Source organism: Agrilus planipennis, unplaced genomic scaffold (assembly GCF_000699045.2).
Source record: "Agrilus planipennis isolate EAB-ADULT unplaced genomic scaffold, Apla_2.0 scaffold146, whole genome shotgun sequence".
In the NCBI taxonomy this organism is placed as follows: domain Eukaryota; kingdom Metazoa; phylum Arthropoda; class Insecta; order Coleoptera; family Buprestidae; genus Agrilus; species Agrilus planipennis.
The window spans coordinates 274,029-280,193 of record NW_020438977.1 but is presented as its reverse complement, the minus strand read 5'-3'; the positions used below and the strand labels follow the sequence as shown (position 1 = coordinate 280,193).

The window sequence follows — 6,165 nt, the reverse complement described above, 5'->3', positions numbered from 1 at the left end:
CATGGCTTCCTGACACAAAATACAACAAAAAAGTGTTATAGAATTTTTCAATCCAGTGACAATTGAGCTCGCAAATCGTCTTTGTAAATTTGAACGTACAATTTGTTTCATTACGGGCCTGGATCTAGGCAACTTAACGTCGCTCAGCTGATCTAGTGTGGATGTAACAAGTACCTACCGGAAAAAAGCCGAATGCACTTCCACCTTGTAAAAAAAGGGTAAAAGTGAAAAAGAAATGCGTACCTTTTATAAAAAATGTTTAAATTCTCCGCCATTCGCTTCAATGCAACACTGATGACACCGACGTTTCGAATTATACGATAGGCATTGGTAATGTAACTCACCACCAACTAACGGTTGAATAAGAACCGTACTAGAATACACTATCACATTACTAATTGTCCTTATTGTAATAGTCTTTTATGAAATGACCACTAAATAAATAAACTAACACTAAAAAACAAGTAAATTCCACAACAATCCAAAGCGAACTAAACAACCTGTTAGAATCTACAACATAATGTGCCTTTTATTCTAGTCACTTCCAGCAGTGTAATTATACGAGGTTATATCAATATTTAGCTTTTTACATTTAATGAAAACAACAAAATAACCAACTTGGTCCTTCTGGACACATCCTTGTATTACCCCACGTGGGGTTAAAGAGCCCTGGCAGGCAAAACTAACGTTTAACACATGCGAATGGTCAAAGTAGGTCTGCATCTTGTCTCAACTTTTACAAACATAACACATACATTTGTTTTCGTACAGTAGTACGTTATGTTACAAACCTTTACCAAACGCTGGGTGGTGAGGGTTGTTTGTGCACCGCTTCTAACTATTCCGTAGTTGTTAAAATTTCTTTTCTATTTAAAATAACATAATACTCGATGTCATGGACTACATTAGGTCCACTTCAGTTTACGATCATAAGATTTTCGATTGTGATAGGTACATAGTTTTTCTAACGTGTTTCAGTCATCTAATGGACCTTAACGCGAGTGCATTTTCTTCGGCTGATCCATAACTTAATACCAAACATAAACAATAACATCACCCCAAAAACCAGCTGATTCCGACCTACTGAAGGTGAATTTTTCTACGATCAGCTGGCAATCGTAATTAATTTGCGATTGTGCAGGGCCGGCATCGAAACTGTTATAATTTTATAATTTTTTATTTTGTTTCAAAAGTCAAAAGTGTTATAACATTTTATGTTCCAAATGTCCGTAGGAATCTGTGGTATAAATATTAATTATTATAACTGGGACACCCTATATATCTTAATATATATAAATTACGTGTCACGTTGTTTGTCCGCGATGGACTCCTAAACCAGAGCCGGGCAAACTTTAACTTCGTAGGAGCCGCTACCCGAGGTAAGTGTGAGTCACTCCATACCCTTCAATGAGTACGAGAGAGTAAGGAGTACTGACCCATATTGCTTTCTCTTTTTCTTCTCCCTTCCACTCCCATATCAAGCCCCTTCATCCCGTAGACGAGCGAAGCCTCTCCCGCAACATAATGAAAATTTTTCGTTACGACGTTCGCAATACTATTGGGTTTGGATATGGAAGAGGGGACTTACCTACGAAATGGAAGGGATAAGAAAAAGAAAGAATCATTTCACTCACACTCGCAGGATCAGTGAGGAGCTCCTTGGCTATATCTAAGGAGCACTCGGGAGTCAAAAGAGCCTAGTTTTCCCGGCTCTGTCCTAAACCACTTCACCGATTTTAATCAAATTTGTACACCGTGTGCATTTTAATCCAACTTGAAAAATAGGATAGCTTACATCTCAATTTATGATCGCAATATTCAATATGTCAAACTTCCAAACGTTTCATATAAGCTACAATTTTAATAGCATAACCACCACATGTTGCTGAGGCTAAAGTATAAGTTAAATTTATTTTGTAGTAAACGAAATACAGTGAATTTTACTTTTTCAATTTTTGGTGTTAGCATAGCCGGGGCCACGTGTTACTTAGACTGAAGTGTAAATTAAATTCATATTAAAAATAAAGGCTGCCATTTTGGCAGGTTCATTTTTTTGTCATTTTGAACAGTATTTTCATAGTAACAGAAGAAAAAAATAAGTTTTTTTTTACCCACCCTAATGGATATTATATATATGAAAAAGAAGACAGAGAAGTAATAAGTGTCGAGTCGGTACGAATGCGGGTAGCTGAGCGACAAAAACTTTTTAGGGTTTCTTAATTTTTACTGCCGGGAAAGACTATAAGATCTATCTGATATCACATATTTTCTAAATTAAGGCGGTTGTATACGTCTTTGCGGGGCAGAAAGCGAGCGGGGAACGCCTATGTTTATACATAAAATGCGCTCATGGCTGCCAACAGCATACATGTTTTTTTTAAATTTTTTAATAATTTGTAAGTAATTGAACTTTCATTAAAAGAATTTAATTTACAATCTAATTATATTCATACTCCACTCAATATTTCTAAACATAAATCTAAGCGCTCGAAACCCAATTTTTCACTTCAATATAAAATGTGCTAATCGTGGCAACAGCGCACTCTCAAACATGTCTCTAACAAACTTTATTAATAGTATGCGAGTGTAAATGTATAGTATTCTTTTCTTGTATGCGACATTGCCACGTGTCTATACTTTTTATTGTAGAGAAATGAAAATCATCATTTTTCATATTCTTTTTTTGTTTCCCACAAACGGGACAGAAAAAAAATTTGCAACTGTATAAATAGTTTTTTTATCAAAAAAAAAATCATAAAATACGTAATTTTGTTTGACCGTCCATATGAGACAATGTTAAAAAAACAAATTTTGAACTTCGATTGCTCGGAAACTATACAGACAAAATCAGTTCCCTGGCAAATACGGGTGTATCTAAGACTAATCTAATTAATAATAGGACTTTTTTTTACGTAAACAACATCCTNGTAAACTCAACTACTTTTTGTAAAGATGCGTAACATTATATTGTATAATTCATTCTTAATTGCTGTAGAGAAATATTCTACAATTTTGTATAATTTTTTTCTAATTATTGTATTGAAATATCCTACAATGAAAAGTAATTTTTAAGAGAAACTTGTAGTACATATTCTTTAACGTTGTGGTAGAGAGACAAACAGTTTGTAGACAATAGAGTAGTTACAATATTATATTAATTTTCACTACAACTTGTTTCTGTCCCTATATTCGCTACTACTTGTAATGAAAAGTTCTACAATTGTAGAAGTTTGTTCTACAGTTTTCTCTGAGTGCATGTCTGATGTTCTCTTACCGTTCCCCTTAAATAGTTTACAACAATGTAATATGACAAGAACGTTAGCCACAGCAACGCGTTGTCGGGTCAACTAGTCACTAGTGTAATATCATTTCTTCTTCCTAAACAACTGAACAGAGATAGGAAATAAACGTTGGGCACAGTGCACAATACCAGGTCAAGGTTCATAAGATTCTGAACCACCTCTACCAGTAGCATTATAAAATCATTAATATGCTTTGACGGTTTCATCTTCAATAAAAATACACCATTTTCGATGAAATTTTGTTATGATTGCGCTGCTTATAGTTACAAGTCGTGAGCGAAAAATTTGTAAATCACTGATCAACTTTATCGATTTTATCAAAAACTAACATCAAATTTTTTGATCATTTAATGTAGAAAAAAAAGATGAAATTCTTATATGCAGATTACCACTGGAATACGACATAAAAGCATTACGAATCCGTGCGTGCCCTGGACGACCCTATATAACCCGTAGATTGAAAAAAGTCATTTGTAAGAGAAGCATACAAGCTTCTCCACCCAACCAGTACGGACAACTTCATTTTTTATGAGAAGTCCCATTTCCTTTAGTAACTTTTTTATATAAGTCTTTAAATACTGTATCTTCTTAAAAGGGTCACCTACCAAAGACGTATTGTGAATATCTTTCATAAATGTAATTCCCACGAACAATTTCCATTCACCCCAGATCTAAAGGCGACCTCTTGGGGCGTGAAATATTTGTAATTTATTTCTTTAAATCTTTTCATCGCCCTAGTCATCTAACTTATTGAATAACTTGTAAAGTGGTGAGTGTATTGTAACTATGGAATTTTTCGTAATATCCGCAGGATAATAGCGCCAGATTAACTTTTAGCACTCCTATTGTACGAATTCTGTGAGAAACAGAACAAATCATACTGTTAGACAATGAAATAAATAAAATTATGGGGTAATATAAAAAAACTTTGAATAGAAGTACTTATTTTTAGATGGATTAAAAATAAATTATACCAAATCATTCCGACAATGAACAATTACCGCTGGCGGTATTGCCTCTTATAAAAAAGGTATGCCTTTCACTCACGACGAACATAATTCCTCTCAGTGATGTTGGAGGTAAATTAGGAAACCTGCTACTGTTGTGACAAAAAAGCTGGTATTTTCAATGCAAAATTGGTATGTTTACGGAATACTAAATATCATGAGTATTAGTTACGAGGGCGGTTCAATAAGTACCCGTGTTGAAGACATGAAGACACCTTTTTTTTAAATTTGTTTTTTTATTTTTCAACATAGTCCCCTTTTAGAAAGATACCCTTCTCCCAACGACGCTGCCNTTAAAAGAATTTAATTTACAATCTAATTATATTCATACTCCACTCAATATTTCTAAACATAAATCTAAGCGCTCGAAACCCAATTTTTCACTTCAATATAAAATGTGCTAATCGTGGCAACAGCGCACTCTCAAACATGTCTCTAACAAACTTTATTAATAGTATGCGAGTGTAAATGTATAGTATTCTTTTCTTGTATGCGACATTGCCACGTGTCTATACTTTTTATTGTAGAGAAATGAAAATCATCATTTTTCATATTCTTTTTTTGTTTCCCACAAACGGGACAGAAAAAAAATTTGCAACTGTATAAATAGTTTTTTTATCAAAAAAAAAATCATAAAATACGTAATTTTGTTTGACCGTCCATATGAGACAATGTTAAAAAAACAAATTTTGAACTTCGATTGCTCGGAAACTATACAGACAAAATCAGTTCCCTGGCAAATACGGGTGTATCTAAGACTAATCTAATTAATAATAGGACTTTTTTTTACGTAAACAACATCCTTAAACCCCTGTTGTAAGTGCGGTGTAAAGGTGACTTCCCACGGTCCGCGAGCCGCGCCAGTTCGCGCCGTCACGCCGAGAGAAGGGTGTTGCTCGAAGTGGCGCGGGAAGATCCGTGATGTGTGTCCGATCTATCGCGAGACGGTAACATTAAAGGTGCAGGCTGGCTCGACCTGTTGGCGTCTGTTGTTATCTGTGATTCACAAGAACACATGTGCCGACAGCATGTTATTTCCGCGCTTATACAGGATGTCCCATTTATAATAATAATTAAAGAAAAAACATGGTTTCCTCACACAACATGCAACAAAAAAGTGTTATACAATTTTTCAATCCAGTGACAATTGAGCTCGCAAATCGTCTTTGTAAATTTGAACGTACAATTTGTTTCATTACGGGCCTGGATCTAGGCAACTTAACGTCGCTCAGCTGATCTAGCGTGGATGTAACAAGTACCTACCGGAAAAAAGCCGAATGCACTTCCACCTTGTAAAAAAAGGGTAAAAGTGAAAAAGAAATGCGTACCTTTTATAAAAAATGTTTAAATTCTCCGCCATTCGCTTCAATGCAACACTGATGACACCGACGTTTCGAATTATACGATAGGCATTGGTAATGTAACTCACCACCAACTAACGGTTGAATAAGAACCGTACTAGAATACACTATCACATTACTAATTGTCCTTATTGTAATAGTCTTTTATGAAATGACCACTAAATAAATAAACTAACACTAAAAAACAAGTAAATTCCACAACAATCCAAAGCGAACTAAACAACCTGTTAGAAACTACGGCATTATGTGTATTTATTCCAGTCACATCCAGCAGTGTAATTATGTGAGGTTATATCAATATTTAGCTTTTTACATTTAATGAAAACAAAATAACCAACTTGGTCCTTCTGGACACATCCTTGTATTACCCCACGTGGAGTTAATGAGCCCTGCCAGGCAAAACTAACGTTTAACACATGTGAATGGTCAAAGTAGGTCTGCATCTTGTCTCAACTTTTACAACCATAACACATACATTTGTTTTCGTACACTAGT

The 6,165-nt window shown here is 34.9% G+C and overlaps 1 protein-coding gene across 2 annotated transcripts in view; it reads right to left on the bottom strand.

The window, feature by feature from the left end:
* The window catches only part of LOC108737705 (rap1 GTPase-activating protein 1), a 385,828-nt gene that overhangs the window by 146,770 nt on the left and 232,893 nt on the right, over window positions 1–6,165 (bottom strand). The window lies entirely within an intron of this gene.